Raw genomic sequence first — 21,751 nt, 5'->3', positions numbered from 1 at the left:
TCCAGAAGTGAATTAGCAGAAGGGTAACCATTGGCCAAAATAACTGGATCCATCAGAGCTGACTGGGATTGATCTCCTTGAGCCAAATATGAACCTCAGAGACCCACCACAGTCTTACACAAAAAAAAAAAGAAAAGAAAAAAAAAAAAAAAGACTCAGCAAAACCCTCCTTATTTAATGGTATTTTGCGGCGCCCAAAACATAGCAATGTTAGCGTGTAATTCCGAAAAATAAAATCAACATTAATGGAACGAAATATACAAGTGGATTATTTAAGTAGAGCATTGCTCCCTCTGGGCTCAAAAGTCTGAGTGAAAACTACAGAAAGAAAAAATAAAAGGGGGGGGGGGGGAACACGACACGACAGTTTTAGACCAATTTACCCCATAACAGGGCTTCCTAATCTCTCTTCTAAGCAGATTTCACATGACAAAAAGAAGAAATTATTATACTGGGGTGTATGTCATGTCCTACTTACAAAGTGTCTATCTCACCAGCAAAGCCTTACTAGAAATAAATGTCCTGGAACTTAGCTGAAGCTTCGTTTGATGTCCACCAAAATCAATGCATGAAATCCAGTGACTCTGGCTATCACAGAGCCATGTCTTGCATAAAATAATTGAATAAATGTTTTGTTTTTTTTTTTTTTCATTTTTGCTTTGAGGAATAAATGCAAGACAGAGCCTGGAAGAGCTGTGTGCCAACTTTGCTTCCTTCATTTTAAAATCTTTGCAATAAGCTCTGGAGTATGCTTTTGTAAAACACGCAGAGAACAGTAGTTTTGTGTAAAATTATCAGCAGTTGCAATACCGTGGTTCATAGCTGTACTGCAACACTCAAAGGATGCCCCAGTAGAATAAATGCTGTAATGAATTCTGATCTCCATCACATTTATTGATTATCCATCAGAGAAGAAGCCATTGCAAATTCTGATGTTAACTTCCAAATGTACAGAATGAGACTTTTAGCTGAGACATATATACAGGAATAATCCCAAAATTGTATATCTCTAAAGTTGTTCAGACATATCACATGTGCCACAAAACTTTCTGGATTGTTCCTGGTATTGTCTATCATTTGATTAAAATGAATACCAAAACTGAACGTGACCAATACTGGTAAATAATATGTCAAACAGGATTAATAAATGGGTCTCGTGTATAGCCATTCCATGTTGTTACTCGGTGTTTTAAATCTGTTGAAACCATACTCTGATCATTTTAGAAATTTGTAAAGCTATGTTATAGATGTAAATAGATCTTCCCCCAGACTAGGAAATTTTATCCAAATATTTTTTTCTCATAAAAGACAGAATCCCCTAAAAACTAACTCTCCGCAGATATTTTTGACAGATATTGAGAAAGGAGTTCTTAAAACATAACAAAATATTCTGAACAAATGTTTGATGTTTGAAATTAGAGATGTCCAGAGTCAGTAGCCCTGGTTCTCACGAAAGACCCTTAATCATTCCCAAAGAAGATCAAAGACAATTATAGGGGGAAGTAACCTTTTTTTTATGTTAATTTTTAGGCATGTCCTATGGGTCTCTTCCTAAATAGAGTGATGGCCTCAATGGGTCTTTCGTCTAAGTTGGTAGGTTTACATATAAATTCTTATTTAGATAAGTTGCTTCAAGATTGTTTTTGCCAGATTTAGGGACATTTAAAAAAAATGTCAGAAATAACCACAGGATGGCTGAACAATCTGTTTCACCTCAATAGTAATTCATTTTCGGATGCATGATAAGTTCTTTTAGGTAACGGTGTTTTTCCTAATGTTAAACTTTAGGAGACACCCCATCTCCTTCCATCATAAAAACAGAAGAATAGGCTTTACAGAATAATTAATGAGCTCTGGGCTTCAAGAACTGATCCCTAGGCCTTAGCAGATCAGAGAGGGAGAGTGGAGTGGCTACTTCAGATGTACAAAACTCCACTATGCATCTCTATCTTCATTCAGATGCATCCTAACCTAACTATATCAATTATCTTACTCCAAACTGAGATGAATTTTGTGTTTAGATCATAGAACCATAGAATCAGTAAGGCTGGAAAAGACCCTCAAGATCGTCTGGTCGAACCATGCCCCTACTACCAATGTCACCCACTAACCCATGTCCCTAAGCACCACGTCCAACCTTTCCTTGAACACCCACAGGGACAGTGACTCCACCACCTCCCTGGGAAACCCATCCCAATACGTGACTGCTCTTTCTGAGAAAAAATGTCTCCTCATTTCCAACCTGAACCTCCCCTGGTGCAGCTTGAGGCCATTCCCTCTAGTCCTAGAGGGACATCCTTTCGGAAGAACCAAATAAAAGCATACAAAACTAAACCAAAGCAACAAACACATAGCAAGAACAACATCTTAATTCACTGTCTTGAATCACTAAACATCCTAACTTTGCTTTTTTGGGGGTTCAGTTTGCACTTTCACAGAATCCCAGAATCACAAGCTGGTTGAGGTTGGAAAGGACCTCTGGAGGCCATCTGGCCCAACCCCCTTGCTCAAGCAGGGACACCCAGAGCAGGGTGCCCAGGAACGTTTGCACTGGATCGTGCTTTGGGGGTTGGTGTCTCTATATTTATTTGTTTGTTTTCAGTGTGAATGCAAGTATTGACAGAATTATTGTAAACAACACTGAAAAATAATCCCAGTCGGTGGGTAGAGAGACACATAAGGAAGACAGCGATCTGTGTAGCTTTTCAGGGATCTCCCCAGCATCTGTCCCGGCTATCTCCTACTTCCCAGCCCTGCTCACCATTTTGAAGCATCTTGATACAGATCCAGCAGTGTAAATTTGAGCTTTGCTGTGCACTTGCACTGTTGATTCAGCTGCAGTGGGTATCCGGTCATTTGTGCCGAGGAGTTAGAGGCAGATGGCCATAATGCTAGCCAAATCACTCCCTTCTGTGCTGTTGGCTACAGAAACTGGCATGCTTTCACCATACTAGCCCAGTAGGCCATCTGGATCCAGCCAGACCTTTGACCTTTTTTCTGGCATGTTGAACTATTGTAAAACTTCTCAGCTTGTTGGCAGCCATGGGAATTTCTGTTATTGTTGTTTGCTTTTTGCTTCTTTTTTTTTTTTTTTCATCTTTCTTTTAAACAGATGTCCCAAGGTACCGTGAGCTGACATTTCAGTTGCTGCCCAGTGTTTCTTCTTATTTATTTCAAAACCTTGAGGAGCAGGCAGTGCTGTGGAGCTGGTTCTCCTGTGGAAAACAAAGCCTGTGAGGGAAAATTAAGGGTGTCATTTCACAGCCAGTTTTTCAAAACGTGCACAATTTGGCCATGGGGATGGGGCTATCCTACCTGTACACTGCTTTGGGCTCTGTTTCAGGTGGGACTTGATGGACCTCTGCAAATAAAAATGTTCTCTGGCAGCCCTGCAAGCAAAGCTCTGCCAGTAGGCACCCAGAAGTAGATGCAGTGGAAATGGCAGTGTAAGTTAAAGAATACAAGATAAGGAGAAAAGGCTTTGTATCAGGAGTCTACATTTTAAATTTATAATCTGAAAATTTCAGATAAACACCCTAAAAATTTTGTGGATCTGGTCTGTTGTGTTTAGTGAAGAAGAAGCAAATATTGCAGAAGGTATTTTCTGGCAAAGTGCTAGGTGCTAAAATCAGGTCACGAGATTAACCAAAAATAAAGAAAGTGAAAAAAGGAAGAAGGAAAATTCAGATAGCAACCTACATGGAAGACAGGGAGAAAAAAACACCTTCCCTGATAGTTGGCCCATAGCAAATTTTCTACGAAATCCAAGGAAATGCAAAAGGAATGCAATTTATATTCAACCCCTGCACAATATAACACATGATTTACATTACCAAGGGCATTGGACTAGACGACCAAGTAGATCTTTCCACCTTTTTCTTTTTCTTTTTCCATTTTTTTTTTTTTTTTTTTACAAGGCTATGCTGATATCCTTGTCCCAGACTTGGATAAAAGAATGTTTTATTCAGTTATGAAATTAAATACTCTAAAGCTCATGAGATGACAGCCATTAGAGCACAGCATGACTAAATACTATTCACCTAACATAACATTATCCATCAAGAATCCAACACACACACGCACAAATGGCCCACACCCAGTGCACCCAGCCAATACCTAATCTGTTGAAAATTAAGCTAGTAATGTATGTTAAAACATTTGTGGGAAGTTTGGATCCTGAGATATTTTGCTACAGTCTATGAACCTTTCAATTAATTCATTACTCATTTTCCCCACTTGCTTATTCATAACCAGAGGCTATTGTCTTGTGTTTCTGACATCACAGTCCGTTGCCTTAGGAACAGTGATGATGTCACAAGGGTAGAATTAGCACCTATTAATATGAATAGGCACACAGAAGAGATGAATAATGAGTTCAGGGTCTGAATTAGACACAAATTACTAGGAATTTTTTGGACAGGAAAAATACTTGAAAGGTAAATGGGGCTTATATTTAAATATTATGTTTTCATTGCACTTGGACTGCACACAAAAGTTGATATTTGAGTAATAAAATTATAAATACTGGGGTGAGAACAGCTGTAGGATCATGAAAGTTTTTTTCCATGCAAATGAGCCAAAAATTATGACTTTATTTTGAACACTAATGGATAAGAGCATGTGCCCTAGAATCCAGCAAGGCAAGGAACTAGCTGACATCCAAGTATGTAAAGTTCTCAGAGGCTGACAGACCATGGTTTGATGGGGTATTGCATTATGTCTAACAGCACCTCTGTTTCCCACTGAGATGACTTTCCACTCACATTTGCTCTTTGTTTCCTGGTTGATTTTTTTAACTTTTCTGTTTCATTAGTCCTCACACATTATTAATCTGGATTAGACTAAATTAACAGAATAAACATGTATCCACCTGCTAATCAGTACAAATAAAAGCAGCTGCTGAAATATTGACTTTTATGAAGAAAGCATATGTATGATCCACAATAAACTAGAAGTGTAAACATTGTCCTTTTTATTATTTATTTTTTTATTCCTGTTTTCTTTTCTTTCCTCTGAAACAATTAGTACTATGGGGCTCACTATGTCAAATTAGCTTCTAACTGTACATCTTGGATGCATATCACCAGCTTTGGATGTCTTCCTCACTTGGAGCCTTTGACTCTTGGACCATGGTGTCCTTGCAAAGGATTTCTGGACATTTCTTGCTTTGCCAAATCCCTGTTATTAAGATTGTTATCTTGGTTTCCCATTATTTGGCTGTATTCAGCATTTAGTTTTCCGAGCCCAGATTCATCACATCTACCTTGGGCACCAAAGTGAAATGTCTGAATGAGGATTTTAGTCACCTGAAGTTCTTCCAGCAGTCAGGAGGGGAAAACAGACACCTCTAGAGGCTGTCTCACTGATGCAAGGTTATTTGACTGGGGATGAATAAGAGACACAGATGTCAGCTCTGATGAATGGAAGGCTTGTGGTATTAGATGAAATGTGACAGTGTTATCCAAGGAGAGGCACTTGTGCATTGATCCACCACCTTTGGCCCACAGGCAGTTCCATAAAGTTCTGAAACAACCTCTTCAGTGTGCAATTTCTTCTCCACTTGTTGCAGGTTGCTTGCTGCCATCTTTTCTCCTTTCCGCCCTCAATTTATTATACTTCTTGGCATTTATCATGACATTTTCCTCTTAATAACAAACAGGTTTTTATTTTTTATTTCTGTAAAATATAATGTGCTTTTTTCCATTTTTAATTTTTAATGCTTTTCTTCTTCCCTTTTCCTTCTTTCTTAAAGTAAAAAGTAGCTTGCCTTTTTTTTTTTTTTTTTTTTTTTTTTTCATGAAAGAGAGAGGGAGAAAGAAAGAAGAAGAAAATAGCAAATCCTCTCCCTACTCAACTGCAACCTGCAGTTTGGAAAGTGGATTTTAAATTGAAATTTCTTAACTTTCTACCCTTCCCTCAACAAGGCAACACTTACACCACAGTCAGGGAGGATTCACCAGTTACCCCAGGAGTTACCGATGGCAGAAACACCCTGTCCCATGCACCTTTGCTCGCTGAGTGTTTTTCCAGAGACGGCAAGGCTTTCCACTCCGTCTTTTGGCAGGTGATGCATAACACCCAACCTTACAAACAGGAGGGTGAAAGCCAAGTCTGGAGGATGCTGTCAGCATGGAGGGATGTGCTGCGATGGTCGGCTCTGTGCCCGGCCCTGTGGACCCCAGGCAGGTGGCGACCAGCACATTTTCACCCCTGGCTCTTGACATGAGGATCAAGCTGCCTGTCCGCTTCCGCCGTGGGCGCTGATACTGGTCCCCATGGACTCAGTGTGGAGCCACACTGGCTTCACCGAGGGAGATAGAGGTGACCTGATGTGTCCTCGGCTTGTCACTCTCCATGCTGACAGTCCAGAGGAAAAGCAGCTGGCCCTGTGGCAGGAATCAGTTGCCTCTCAGAGGTTATGAGCATTCATGTGTTCACTGCACCTTGTTTTCACATATGGAAAAACATCTCAAATACACATATTGACATTGCAAGGGTGCTGGAAGGCTGAGATGTCCCATAGTTTCATGTGTAAAGAAGATAAAGCTAAGCACATGCTTGTTTACAATAGACATTGCTTCCTAATATCCCCCCCCCCATTAGTTTATAAAACTATGCAGAGCATGCCACAGCCACTCACATGCACACACATGACTTCATGCAGACAAGCTCTCAGTTTGCCTATACAGCCAAACATGCACAGACACTTAAGAGACAGCCACAGCTTTGATCATCTCATATTTTAAACAGAGAAAAGCAGCATTAGTTTTATCCTGTTTCACAGATGAAATGAACTGAGGATCAGAGAGATTAAGGGTCAGGTTTGAAAAAGTGTCTCAGTAGCCATGGGTGAATGAAGCCAAAGTATCTGCTTTTGATAATCCTTCCTCTTTGAACTGCTGGATTCCTAAACCAGCCTGACTTACTCAAGGTCACCAAGATAGACCTTGGTGTTCTTTCAGAGACTCTTTCACCACTAGACTGATCTTCAACAAGCTTTAGCTCAGTTGTGTGACTACCTATAGGCAGGCCGTATTAAAATTATGATCAACTTATGAGCAACACCCAGCTTCAAAACATCCAGTTTGCCACAGAAGCACATGCAATATGGATGTTACACATTTACAACCATCCAGCAACCACAGAGCACGCATTCGCACAAGAAGCACCAAAGAAAGCAGCTTAAAGTCCTGCGCTGATCCCTGCCAGGCTCTATTGCTGCTCATATTTTTATAGGAGGCTTCCTGCCTCTACACTGGGAGCACGACGGATCTTCCATGCTGGCTGACTCACTTCAAGTGTGAGTAGCCAAAGCTCCCCACCTCTCAATCCCTCATTTATCACGTCCCTCCCCTCCTTGCTGTCTGCAACTGCAAAGGCGTCATCGGTACAGATTGAGCTGAGGAGTCACAGCAATGCTCCACAGAAGACAGAAATGGTGAAATGGACAATATTTTTGTTTACGTTTCCTTCTGTCTGCATCTGGTCTTGTATTTAACACCCGACTAGATGGTCATAACAAATTCTTCTGGCTCTAAAATTTGCTCATTGCATTGAATACACTATATGGAAAGTACTGTTTCTTCTTTGCCTATATAAATATATAGGTACAGATAGATACATCCACATACGTATGAAAGTATGCACATCCACAGCCTGCACAAACACATATGCATTTTATAACCCTTCACTTAGATATCTATAAATCTCTTAACTCTTCTGTTCATGTTTTCCCTAGAGTTAAACTCCAGATTATTAATGATAAAATATGAACTAATGTTCCTAACCTCCCTGTGTAGAAAGGGTGGAATTTCATTCCAGTTAGTGTTAGACCACTAAAAGTAAAACTTTAAACCTAGACTAGTTTTCTGGGCTTCTTTATAGACAATAAAAAGAGACAGACACATCCAGATGGTAATCTGGCTATCTGTTTTATTATTTATCGGCTAGATGTACCTGCCACGTGGGAAGTGGGGCTGTTAGAGAGGGAGCTGACATGGACTGGGAATGGCTGGGGTGGAATTCAAATGCTGATTCAGACCTCTAACACCAGCTGTCTTCAGTGCTGGTGTGTTCATGTGAACCAGGTGTGCAAGTTCCCACTATCGTCACTGGAGACCTGCTCAGTGCAATCAGCTGGATCCTGTAGAGTTGTACAGATCACCCTAATGTCCACATCTAGCAGCTAGTGAACTACATTTTGTCCTCAGATTCCATCAAATAAATTGACTACAGGCAAGACATTTTTCTCCAAATACACATGCCTATATCCACTCTGGGGACTATGAGGTATCAAGACATCTGCACAAGGCTCATAAACTTGACACAGGTGCTCTGGGAGACCTACATCTTTCTGAAAGGGAGTTGGAGGACACACAGGGAGGACACACTAAGGCCTTTCCACATGAAGCATCTAGTAGTGAAGCAGCCTCAGGTCACTGAGGACTGTGAGTGAAGGAGTTAGATAAACAGCTTGTATAGAAATGGTGGGTTCATCTTGGATCCTGAGCATCATGACACATGAGGTCCCACTGGGACCTCACCTCACCTCTTGCTGCCCCTCTGGAAAAGCACAGATCTGATATAATGCTCCATGTAGACACTGCAGATAGTTTAGAGGCATCTCAGATGGCATGAAAACACAACACTGTTGTGTGGTTTCACACTGGTAGTGAGCTAAGCTCCACCACACTGCTCTGTCACTCCCCCTTTTCAACAGAACGGGGAGAAAATGCAATTACTAATTACTGTCATGGGCAAAACGGATTCAACATATGTGAGATTAATGACATTTATTTCCTGCTAATAACAGACTATAGAAGTGAGAACAAAAAGCAAACTAAAAATACCTTCTCTCCCCATTCACCCTCTTCTACCTCCTCCCTCCAAGAGGCGCAGGGAATGGGGTCTGTGGTCAGTCCTTAATGCTTTGTCTCTGCCCCTCCTTCCTTCATCTGCCCCTGCTCCATGCGGGGTCCCTCCCACGGGATGCCATCCTTCCCGAACGGAGCCTGCGAGGGCTGCCCACAGGCAGCAGCTCTTCAAGAATTGCTCCCACATGGCTCCGTACCACGGGGTCCATCCCCCAGGAGCAAACTGTCCCAGCACGGGTCCCCCACGGGCGGCAGCTCCCCCCAGACCCCCTGCTCCTGCGTGGGCTCCTCTCCACGGGCTGCAGCTCCGGCCCGGGGCCTGCTCCTGCGGGGGCTCTCCATGGGCCGCAGCCTCCTCCAGGCCACATCCACCTGCTCCACCAGGGGCTCCTCCACGGGCTGCAGCGTGGAGATCTGCTCCATGTGGGACCCATGGGCTGCAGGGGGACAGCCTGCTCCACCAGGGGCCTCTCCACAGACCGCAGGGAAACTGCTGCTGCATGCCTGGAGCACCTCCTGCCCTCCTGCTGCACTCACCTTGGGGGCTGCAGGGCTGCTTCTCTCACATTTCCCACTTCTCTCTCCCAGCTGCTGTTGTACAGCAGATTTTTTTCCCTTTCTTAACTCTGCTCTCCCAGAGGCCCAACCAGTCTCACTCATGGCTCAGCTCTGGCCAGCAGCAGATGCCTTTTGGAGCAGCTGGAGCTGGCCCTGCTCTGACATGGGGCAGCTGCTGGGCTCTGCTCGCAGTGGCCACCCCTGCAGCCCCTCTGCTACCAAGCCCTTGCGGCGTAAACCTAATACAAACATCCTTAACAGGACATGTCTGAGCATGAGGGCAATCTTTATGCTGACCTTATTCAGGCTGATAATCCTTAAAGCTTAAAATGAATGTTATTTAAAAGCATTCTTCTGTCTAGTTGGATGATGCCAAGAACAAACCAAAAGGAAAATTCTCTGGAGCAGTTCAATTGAAAGAGCTTTCTGAATGTCTCTTTCTTAAACCATTTTCTGAGTACTGTTGGAAGTTTGCCCTTCATTAAGCCGATAAGCATCAATTCCACTTTACCAGCAGGGAAATTGAGTATGCCAGCTGAATGATTTTGTTGCAAACATACTGAAAGTCTGTGGTGACTCAGAATAAGAGAGGTTGGAAGAAACCTAAAAAGAGTATCTGGTCCACCTTTCACTCAAAGCAAGACCAACAACAGCATATTTTTGACCACATGTTTAGAGTGTTATTTAGAAAATAAATAAATAAATAAATAAAATAAACTTATTTTTTAACATTTAATCTTACATTTTAGTTATCATTACTGTTTCCACAATTAATATTAGAAGAAAAAAAGGAAGCAAAAGAGCTAAATAACAACATGGTTTGCTATCTGTGTCTCCCTTAGATATTTGCCATCCACAGGGCAGGTAATTCTTGCTTTCTAACATTTATTTTTAATATTTTTGACCGAGTATTTGGATTCCTAAACAATTATTGTTTAGCAACAGTTGTTAGTCTCATGTACAGGAACAGATATGTGCCTATATGAAAGTATAACTGTATATATTTTCTTAATTAATATTTTCATAGCCCTTTCAGATCAGAAAATTGAAAGTTCCCTCTACATGCAGGCTAGCATGATTGCCATTTGTGAGAAGAGCAGAAACCTCACCATTTTCTTAGCTGGGACTGTCCATTGGGTGGAATGACAACCCTAGTTGTCAACTCCCCAGTCGCAAGGTACAAAAACTATGGAGACTCCAGTATTTCCTTCCCTAAGCAGAGGAATTCCACAGTCATTATGTCTTTGGTGCAGGAGCTGAGGTCATGGGTGTGATTCAGCGGCTATGAATTTTGCAGCACAGGGCAGGACTCTCAAAAGGTTAAGCCAATAACTGGGCAGCAGTCTATAGCAATTGGAAAAGCACTCACTGCTCTGCCTGCCCGCTGGCAGCAAAAATCCACTGTAGGAGAACTGAGACTGAGCAAAGACACGATACAACAGGCGGGCGATGGAGTCGAGTGTGGATGTTTCAGCCAGAGCATGAAGTTCACCTGGGGGTCATTGGTGCCGTCAGCTGCTTGATCTAAAACCCACTGACCTCAATAAAAAGCTTTCCATTGCTTTCCATTTGGGAGGTTTTGAATTAGTCCCTTGCTGCTACAGTTTTGAAAGGATGAAAAAATTAGTAGTTCTCACCTGTGGCTTACCGTATTTTTGTAACCTGCGAGCACTGAGATTAGCTGTGCATAGTGGCTTCTACTCTCAGTCCAGACATCTTCGTGCCCTGTAACATAAATTAATTTCAACAGTAGGATAAGTAAATATCAAGTATGTTTGAATACTGTTTTGAATACAAACTCAACATCTTTGTGGAAAAAAATCTATGCTATCTATGAAGCTATCTATGTCATTTGGATTAAAAGTGACACTGATGAGCTCAAAAGACAGTTCAAAACATCCATTATCTTTTTGCTTTGCTTTTCACTTTAGGGATTTTCAGACCTAATCCTCATCTGAACATGGTAACTGTACTGCTCACGGGCTCTTTCCTTTCAGAAATGACGGAAAGGTGTCTTAGTGTGAGTCAGAACCAGGTTTTTAGTTGGATGAAACAGCACTTGATCCAAACATGTTTTGAGCCATTGTTATATGAATTATGACCAAAGAAAGTGCTTTTGCTATTGGAGGCTAAAACAAGGATATGATCTGATTTCAAGACTCAAGAAGTGTAAAATTTTTTGAATAATACTTACCGTTTGACTCTTGATGGTAAAAAATTCCATGTGATCAGCTCTTCACCCCTTCAGGGTGAAAACAACTGAGAATTTTTTAAAACTTTTTACATGATTCATCCTGAAGATCATAAGGGACCTGTTAGTGTGAAAAATGTCCCCCCTAAATATCATCTGGTCCAGAAGCCTCCCTTGCAAAAGAAAAGTTTGACTTGAGGGGGTTCACAAATGTTTGTGACAAGAATAAAGACAAGACTTCTCTATCACACACGATTTTTCCTACGAGCATTGGCTCACATTCTGCATAAACTATGCTGGTTTAAATTTGCAGTCATCTTCACCACAAATTAGGTTGGATCATATCATATTAATGGCAGATAATGAGTTTAAAATGAGACATGCAGGGACCCCTCCTTAAAAATAATGTCTAGTTCGAGGAACTCATTTAAACTGAACAGAAATATTCCCCTAATTTGTTACAACCTGGAGCAGAATATGTGCCTGCATGGATTAGGAATAGATTGCTGTGTTCTGCTACCCTGAGAAAACAAACCTTTCAGTAGGCTTGAAAATCACTATTCTTCTAATGTAGTCTCCATTGGCAATTCATTTTTTTGACAGACTCTGAGTCCAATTTCTACATACTCAGGTTAGATATGTTTTTCTCATTCCCAGAGAAAATTCTGAGAACATAAACATTTTATTATTACCTTTTCTCTCCATATATTTATTTATTTATTTATTTTTCATATGGAGACAACACTTGAGATCTTTTGCAGGTTTGTGCTTTTCTTCTCAGGACACTTGAGAGAGAATGACCAGAGAGGTTGTTTATTCTCCTGAGCTGTGAGAGAGACCCAGCTTTAAAGTGTTCTTCAGAAATCAATGAGTTCTCTGAGGCTGTCATTTATTCTAAGGCTTTCTCTTTTTGATTAAAGCATTGTATCTGCTTAAAAATTGTACTGAAAAGTAGATTCATTACTATGAATAGATTCTCTCTTTTTTTTTTTTTTTAGAATTTTTTGTTTGTTTGCTGCTTGGTTTTGGATTTTTTGTTTTGTTTTGGACAATACATTATTTTCCAGCCAAATATCATTTAAATGCAAGAAAATAAAATTAAAAACCAAACCAAAACAAGCAAAACACACACACACACACAAAAAAGAAAAAAAAAAAAGACACTTATAGATGCAATTGGATACCAACAAGGGAAACAGAATCAATGTCAGGTATCTTCTCTTTGACAGTTATTCAACACATCATAGTCAGATTCAAACTTAGCATTGGTAAACCACTTTGGGAAAAGGCCAAAGATCCTGTGCTATGATTCATCTTTAGAATTGCTAAAATCCCTGACTTCAGTCAGAGGAGTCAGTGACAGTCCAGCATGACACCTTCATTCACCTACTAGCTCCTATGACCTGACTTCCAAAGTATTTCATGGTGACATGCCTGACAGTTGTCTGGGGTGTCGACTGCCACCACACACACATACACAACCCCACATTCTTTCGCAGAGGTAACGGTCTTGCAAATGATGAAAACAAAGAGCCAGTCTGACATAAAACTTTATGCCTGCTGAGCCTCCATGCTATGTAGTAATAATATTTACAAGGCACATGGACTCCGTCGGCTGGACTGCCTCGCTCTGTTAGCCGCCACACTGACGTACATTCTGCACGGTTGGACGCATGACGTTACCCTGCAGCCTGGGTCTTTGATTTATAGCGTCTGGTAACGTCTCCCTAGTGCTGGAATTGAAATGTCTGTGATTTTTGGACATTGAAGGAACATTGGTTTTGCTTTGACCTGTAAATGAAGAGATGGCAATCAATCTTTAAACTTTTTTTTTTTTTTTTTTTTTTTTTAAAGAAAGCTCCTTCTCATCTGCTCCTTCTTTATATTTTTGGTATCTGCCACCCTCAGAGTTTTCCAGAAATAATTGATCCAAAACTTGAAGTTTTCAGACACTGGAAGTGAATTTAAGCACTCGTTAAGGTGGCTTAATCAAAGTCAAGAGGTTGTCCACCTGTGAATATCACCAAAGTACAGATGCACTGAGCAGAGCATTGGATTCACTTCGTCAGGCTCTTGCTTTCTGAGGGTAGACTTGGGAACTTGTATAGGCTAGAGTCAGTGAAGAGGATCATGCTTTTTAGAGAAAATATCATCCAGTGCTGAACTGGATAGTTAAGAAGGGGAGAATTTTGAGGTGCTTATCCTTTTCCATTAACCACGGGGTAACATGGTTTAGACTATACAGCAAACTTGGAGATATCTACTTTGAGACTTTCCCATCCAAGGCTTTGCATACCACTTACTAACAATGTCCTGCAGGGTGAATAGAAGTCCTTTGGGATGACACATATGCATACACCTCAACACTTCTTTCTGACATGAGCATTATTTATCAAGGAAGAGGATAGCTTCATAAAAGTATGAAATAACTCTACCCTTCAAGGTCTGTATGAAAAAGGAATAATAAATCCTTCATGAGCTGTCTTCTACTGACTTTGGCCTCTAACTGTCAGACTTTCCTATTTGCAAATTTCAGGAACGCATAATATAGACACTAAATCTTGATGAGTGCATATAAAACCATCCTCCACTCTTACAAAAGACCTCAGAAGACCTCAACTTGTACAAAAAATCTCAGCTCTAGTTTCTGATATTTGTTAGCTCAAGTTAAAATTGTCCTATTTCTTATTTTCTCTGCTAGCTTCAGAAATTATTTCTCCCTTACATCATATGCTGTCTCTTTAACTTCCTCAACTTAAAAAGTCATTTATATAAATCCTGCCATAGAAAAGTCTCCATTCACTTTCTTTGGCAGTTTTCTTATCTGACTCTGATGTCAAATGATACTCAAAGAAAGTATATATATCCTAATAATAATAATAATTGGGAACTATTAGAATAATTGGGAATTATTATTATTAATATTATTATATGCAGAAATTTAGTGATGGGATGGTGAAGTAGTATTTCCCAAGAGGGTTTCTCAATGACTTAAAATTACTGGTCAAGATTATTAATGATACAAATTGTTTTTGCTTCTTTGGAGTCTCAGAGTCTGAGGGAAGAATTAAACTTCTCACACACTTCTTTTACCTCAGAAGAAGAAAAAAGGGTATTGTGTTTTTTTTTTTTTTTTTTATAATTCAGCTTTTGATTTTTATTTATTTTTTTATTTTTTTATTTTTTCCGCAGCAGTGATTGACATCTTTTGTACTCAGACTTCTGAGCGTAGAGTTATTCTCTGTTGAACTGTGTTTTGCATTCCTAGGAACTGGTCATTGAGATTTGCACATTGACAACCAATTGCATGATGGAAGATTTATTAAGCTCTATCATTTAGAAGATCAAGTTCATATTCCTAAGTACTAGAAAATAACCTGTTCTATCCATCTGCTTATCCATCCATATTACACACAATATTCAAGTTTAAAGGAATTCTTCTCAAACAATGTTTTTTAAAACTCATTTGCCTCTAATTTCAATCTTCTTTTCCTTATCAATGGGGCAATTCTTTTCTTTCTTCTATATTGTCTTCTATCTATGTCCAAGGTTTTTAGTTTATCTTAGTTTTTTTGTTTTTTTTTTTTGTTTGTTTTTTGTTTGTTTGTTTGTTTTTGGGGGGGGGCATTTTAGTTGTTCTATTTTTTTCCATAGTAATACACACATTATTTATTGCAATATGGCTTTATGGCACCCTAAGTGCACTGTAACGATGATGGGGAAAATAACTTACAAGGATGATAGTCCCAGTTATGACAGCTAAGAAATACTCAAGAAGTGCTTTTATGAGCTTTGGCAGCCTGGGACGTAGTGCTACAGCTTATCTGAAAGGCTGCTGTGATATGTCTTTTTTATTGCTGATATTCTGAAACACATCAAAAAATGGATGCTAATTCCCAGTCTAGTGTTTCATGACAAAACTCCGTCCAGGAAAGAATTATGGTCCAATCTGAAGACTCATGCAAAGTCTCTCACAGGCTTCAGTGGACTTTCAAACTGTCCCCAAAAGCTTTCCTCAATTTATTGAATATGGAGGCAGCAGTACTTAAAAATAACGTGGACAGGAAGTCTCAGCATGGATTTTGTTAGGAATCTTTTTCCAAATTATCTAGGGCTTGAATAATTCTTCAGGCTCAGTCTGATGTAAGGCATGCTGGATAGTCGTGGTACACAGATGTGGTCTCTCCAAGCTCTGCTTTTCTTGCTCTGGGCTTGAGGGACCAGTGAAAAACTGCAACCCATGAAAGCCAGTGGCTGATTTGCTCCCTTAGGTTTGGTCAAGAATGCTTTTCAGGCGAGTGAATGGGAAGGAGACAGGGAGAGAAAAAAGGGAGAGAAAAAGCATGACAACCCAAGGAAAGAGACAGGGTGTGCAACCTCATGTACACTGCCTTCTGCTGATGGTGGATTTCAGCACATATATACCTCCAAAGCCTTCTGCTAAGTGTCTCATCAAAAAGCCATTTACACTGAATTTCAAGTGCATCTCCAATGAGATATAATTGCTAGATCTTCTCAACAGCACAATTCCAAAATTTTTTTTGGCATTTTCTGTGTTTTCCATATACAACACACATATATATTTACACAATATTTATGCCATGCCTACATAAGCTACTCTATGCTATAAAACTTCATATATGATTTTCACCTTATCTATGTAAATTACACATTTTGCCAACCTCTTCCAAGAGAACTGCACCATTTTGTACGAAGTATCTCCTCCAGATCACTTTCTCTCCTCAGGAGAGAGGTCCGAGAAAGACATCTGCAATTGAATCCGGTGTGTGACATGGGAAAGGCTAGATGGCCTTCCAAAAAATGTAGTTACTAAGCCAAATTATAATATTCCTCACTGAGAAAGATGCTGTGAAACAAAGCTATTATACAGATGTTGAGCACTTTTAAGGGAAGAGCCAGGACATATTACATCATGGTTGTCTTCGCAATTGTTTAACACCTTCCAATTAAAATATATAAATACATCATAAACAGCAGTGTCTCTGATGGCATCAGGAAAAGAGATGGTGGGGTCAGAGAAGCAAGTACTTATTTTTCTTTTCAGCCCAAAGCTGCTGAAAAGTGTGGGTTCCTTACCTGCTACCCCTTGATGTGTCCTTACTGAAGATAATAGGTCACCTTCTGTTTAGTGATAATTAGCACAACAAAATTCTTTGCAATCAGCAGGGTCAGATCTGAAAACATTGACTACCATCTTTCTTGTAAATTAACTGGGACATGATTTTCATCTGTTGAAAATTTTCACTGTTGGGCCTGTTGGTCTCATTTTGGTTTTATGGGGCAATTCACTCTTGCTTCATGAGTTTCTCTTGACTAAGTCTGCTCATAGAAGTCTTGCTGGAGGCTGCAAACCCACACCACCGTGTAGATTCCTCTTGACAGAGCCCTCCTTGAAGCTGTCTTTCTCAGCTATAGCCCTTTGCTGTATCTTCAGCCCGTTGCCATCTCTAATCACAAACTCCAGCATGGCTGTCTCTCCTGTAAATGCAAAGGAAGCTTGTGAGATCTTCACCATACTGAAGGATCCAGGGCATATGGTTCCTCAGCGGATGCAGATCAAGACAATGAAGCTACTTCAGTTTTGACCACGTAAGGAACAGATTGCCCAGAGAGGAAGTTTAATCTCATATAAAACCTAACTGGGCACCGTCCTCAGCACCCGGATCTTATCTGGCTATGTTCTGAGCCAGGGACTGGGCTGGATGATCTCCATGGGTCCTTAGAAAAATATGTTAAGGTTCTGCTCTCTGATTTCGCCAAGAGACTTCTTCTGGATCTGATAGCCAGATATCCTCTGTGTATTTCTGTGGCTTTGTGTGTTGCTGTGATGGGCACAATCACAGGTGCAGTGTTTGTCTGTATGGATGCCATTTCAGGTTTGTGGAGATCACCCTTCTTTTCCTGTTAATCATATTTGAACCAGCTAAGGGAAGTCCAAAGGCTAAATCTTTAACTGACATAAGCTCTTATGGCTTTAACAGAGCTTTGCTAGTTTGCAGCAGCTGGAGACATAGCCCCTGTCAACAGAACTTTTCATAGAGACCTGGTACTTAGTGCTAGCTGTTTGAAAGCAGAGAGTGTGTGTTTGGGGTGTTTGGTTACAATGATGAAATAGATTTTTTAATATATATTTTAAATGTGCTGGTAATTTCTTTACTTTTCTTTAAAAAGAAAAAAATAATAGTAAGTGGAAATCCATTTTGCTGTGTAACAGTAATACACTGTATAGTATTACTATCCTGCTATTCCATGAGGAAAGTAAATGCCAATAAAAGGGATTATTAAGCAACATGCATTTTCAATTATGGCCTACAGTGCTGCTCAAAGCAAGCCTTGCCAAACATCTAGCTGATGGGATGGAGCTCACAGCAAGCTCTGGACACGCAGAACAGGAGGGGCTGGAGGAAGGGATGTGGCCAAGCACAGGGCAAGGGCTCTTTCTGACCAGCCATGCAGGGAGCCAGGGGCTTGGAGGGAGCAAGGGGACAGGGGTCTGGGGCTCCAATGTCTCATGGTCAAGGGGAAGAAAGGGAAGGGAAGGAGGGCTGAGACAGATCACTTCCATGGAGCAAGGAGACAGACAGGGGCCATCTGTGTCATGTTACACCTCCTGGCCCTGGCCAGAGGCCATGCAATTAGAAGACACCCCTTCTTCAGGGCAGGCTGGAGCTATCTGTAAATAAACCAATGCATGCATGTGCATGCTCACAGTCATTGTTTCTCATCTCTTATAGATATGAAATTACATTTTGCATACACTATGCACACATACTATTATACTGCAGTGTGTATTTATATGTGCAGCACATGCTTATATACAAATGCAAACACGTTGTATAGTATATATTAGATGTTTATACATGTGTCTCCTTGCTTCTCAATCTAGACACAGAACCTTTAATTATATAAAAAGTTCAATAAATCTGTAAAGTAAAAAAATACATACTTATACGATGCCACGCATGCAATGAGCAAAACAGGAAAAGGGAGTACGTGATAGGAGGTGGGAGAATAAGGAAGAGAGTGCGGTGCTTACAAATAGAGAGGCCATTGAAGTTGTTGTCTCTGAGAAATTATCTGTTCTCCTAATACACCCACTTTCCAATTAAGTAAAAGTAAATCTTACTCTTTTTCCTCTAGAAATGGTAATCCATTCTTGTTGCTATCTGGGACAGGATTTGACAGCTTACATCAGGAATGGGCGTGAAGTTGCCCAGATGTGTCTGCTGAAGGAACCATTTTCCTGGTGATGACAGAAGTCTGGCAAGATGCCTGATAAAAATCTGAGTTTTTTTTTTCTTTTTTTTTTTTCCCCTCTTTCAAAATAATAAAAAAGGGGGGTGGGGGAGAAACTTGTATGCATCAACCACACATATATGAGAAAGCCCCTTTTTATTTTTTCGTTCAGGTAGAAATATTGAGATCTTCAGAAAAGACAGGAAATCTTAACACTGCCCTCCCCAGGGTCTTATCCATCAATCAAGTCTTTCCTTTGGCCCTATAATATTCAGTCTCTCTCTCTCTCTTCCTCAATTTGCTGTATCTTGTACAGGAACCCAAGGCCATGTTTAATATGTTTGTTTTTAACACTGACAACATAAAGGTCAACATTTAAGTTAGGTTACGTAATCAGATCAGTCCCCAGTGGCTAACCACAGAGCAAAATAATTCCTATTTAATTGTCCTCTTCTCCCACCCCCATCCTTCCAAACAGCAAAGTCCTATTATTTTTTTCCTTCCCTCTGCCTTGGAATTACTTCAGGGCTGATCTCAGGTTTATATGTAACTAGAATCAAATTTTCAAAAACGTTTAAACAAGACTTTCTTCATAAAAGACTGAGACATTTGGGAAGGAAGAAGACTTTAAAAAAAAAAATAATATTATTGCAATGCAAAAAAAAGATGCAGAGGGATTCTCAGCAGGAATTGCACATACTGGCCTAGTTTGTGTGTTTTTACGCAGCAAATATTCCTCACGAGTATTGGCTTTCCATACGGAAATCCTTGGGGGCCTGGGGGATCAAAAAGTGACTGAAATCCCCCTTTTTTTTGTGAGAAAGAGATAGAATTACGTACAATCTCAGAGTTTAGCTTCATATGCAATTAGAATCGTTTCTGATTTTGGAAATGTCAAATTGAATTATTGCCATGCATAAGGTAGAGACTAGAAGTGACAGGCTGGGTATTACCTTGGAGAAGAAAGAGTTGGGGTAATGGTGAGTTCCAGGTTGAACTTGAAGTAGGAATAAATCGGAGTGCCACCAGTTCACTCCTATTGTAGATAAGACTTACCACATAATAATGTAGCACATTGAAAAGCGCATGCCCAGACACACAAAAGAAGCAACTATTCTCTACTCAGTGTTGTTGAGGCCGAATCTTGAATATTGCACTCAGTTTTGTGTCCACCTTGGAGTTTTATTCCATATTTCTGCATTAAGTCCTTGTTTTGGAATTAAGGTGTTGCATGGTTTTAGGAAAGGCATCCAATAGCAAGTGACATATCGCTATTGACTGTAGAAATGTGTAATATGGTATCATGCCCTGAGTGGATATCTGCAAGACACAAGCTCTCTGCTTTCCGTATTTTGCATACACTTTTCCTGAAATTGTTTATTACTGTCCACTGATGGAAGCAGGGCAGTGGGCTACACAGGATAATTATTCCCATCTTTACATTTTTAAGTGTTTTGATCAATTGAGAAGGAATAAGAAGGAGAGGACTGGAAAGTTCACGAGCTGGGATTTATACCTCAGTCTGTGCTGAGTGGTATAAATTAAGTCATTTCCATGAAGTACCCAAATCTCATCATCTTTAAAATCAAGAGAGTAATAGAAACATTTCCTTAGTAAAGAAAATCAAGTATGTAAAGAAGTGTGGGTCTGAAATTCAGCACATTGTAGCTATTGGCACCTTTGTGTGAATGTCTGCAAGTAGTTCTCCAGTTCTCCAGGCTGGTAATATTGAAATTATATCAAAGAATTGAATGCATATAACAAAAGATACTCCATTTCATTATCTTCTTAAATGAAATTCAAATGAGAAGATGTGAGATCTGTTGAGGAATAAAAGTCTCTGGGAGTCTCTGAGGAATAAAAGTCTCTCTAAAGTCCAGGATGGGGTGTGCCCCCTTCAGCTGTGAGGCATGTAAGACTGGATTTCATCCATTATTCCCCACTATGGAACATGCAGCATTATCATAAATAGTGGGGAAACATTTGTTGACTAGCAATAAATTGAACACAAAGAGGCGCATTCAGCAGCCCTTTGCAGTAATACTGTAATAGGACGGGAGGATACAGAGAAGGATGAAGGATTAAGCATTCTGAGAGAGAAACATAAAACAATATGAAACACATAGAATAACAATGCAAGAAAAAGAAAAAAAAAAAAAAAAGGGAAAAAAAAACTTTCAGACCATGCACAGAATAATTCAAAGCAAATGTGAAGCCATTCTCTTCAGCAAGACAACCACAGTAGGTCACACGAGTGCTTGTGCTTTTTGTTTTTTTGTTTCTTTTTAATACACGACATTAAGCCAGTGGTCCTGGACAGTATTAATCAGAAATATCTCTTGAATGACTGTGCTTGCCAACTGGCTGTTTTGTATTTATTTTGTAATTATTATGATTATTTGATATATGCATTCTGTGCTTCCCCCCCCACCAGGAAAATAGAAGCATCAGCTCCCCATACGTTTCTCATATTTGCGATCAAATGCATTCATGGAAAATATGGTTTGCTGAATCGCTGTGGGCAGGACTCATACATACTTTTCTAATGCCGGATGTTTGGAGAAAGATTTTAAATATACACTCAAGCCTCCACGTTTTTGTGAATAAACCATACCCTGGCTACGGAGACACCTGACTGGCCCTTAGCAGGCCAGCTCAGCTTTGGTGAGTCCTGTTAGCTCAGGTTATAGATCAACAGGCTCTGTAACCCGCTGCAAGTTGGTATTTTACCGCAGAAAGAAGCAATTCTGTCTCACCCCACCAACGGCAGTTCCCGCTGCCTTGTGCCAGTCCAAACATTTATGTATCTGTGAGGTGGAATGAGAGAAGAGGCTGAAACTAACCCCAAATAAAAAAAAAAGTGTTGACCCAG

At 40.3% G+C, this 21,751-nt stretch overlaps 1 long non-coding RNA gene across 3 annotated transcripts; it reads right to left on the bottom strand.

Annotated features, from left to right (window-relative positions):
• Positions 1 to 2,562: 2,562 nt before the first annotated feature.
• On the bottom strand, positions 2,563 to 4,261 carry LOC121066250. Of its 3 annotated transcripts, none has more exons than XR_005817620.1 (3): positions 4,117 to 4,261; positions 3,316 to 3,361; positions 2,563 to 3,231 (listed from the first exon to the last, which is right to left on the bottom strand). It is a non-coding gene; the product is annotated as an uncharacterized LOC121066250 (long non-coding RNA). The 3 variants fall into 3 exon arrangements; XR_005817619.1 differs by having other exon boundaries at positions 2,563 to 3,215; XR_005817618.1 differs by lacking the exon at positions 4,117 to 4,261 and having other exon boundaries at positions 3,316 to 3,707.
• Between the last annotated feature and the right edge of the window lie 17,490 nt (positions 4,262 to 21,751).

The sequence above is a fragment of the Cygnus olor genome, chromosome 2 (assembly GCF_009769625.2).
Source record: "Cygnus olor isolate bCygOlo1 chromosome 2, bCygOlo1.pri.v2, whole genome shotgun sequence".
NCBI lineage: Eukaryota > Metazoa > Chordata > Aves > Anseriformes > Anatidae > Cygnus > Cygnus olor.
Note: the sequence above shows the minus strand (reverse complement) of the source record. Positions and strands in the feature narration are given on the sequence as shown.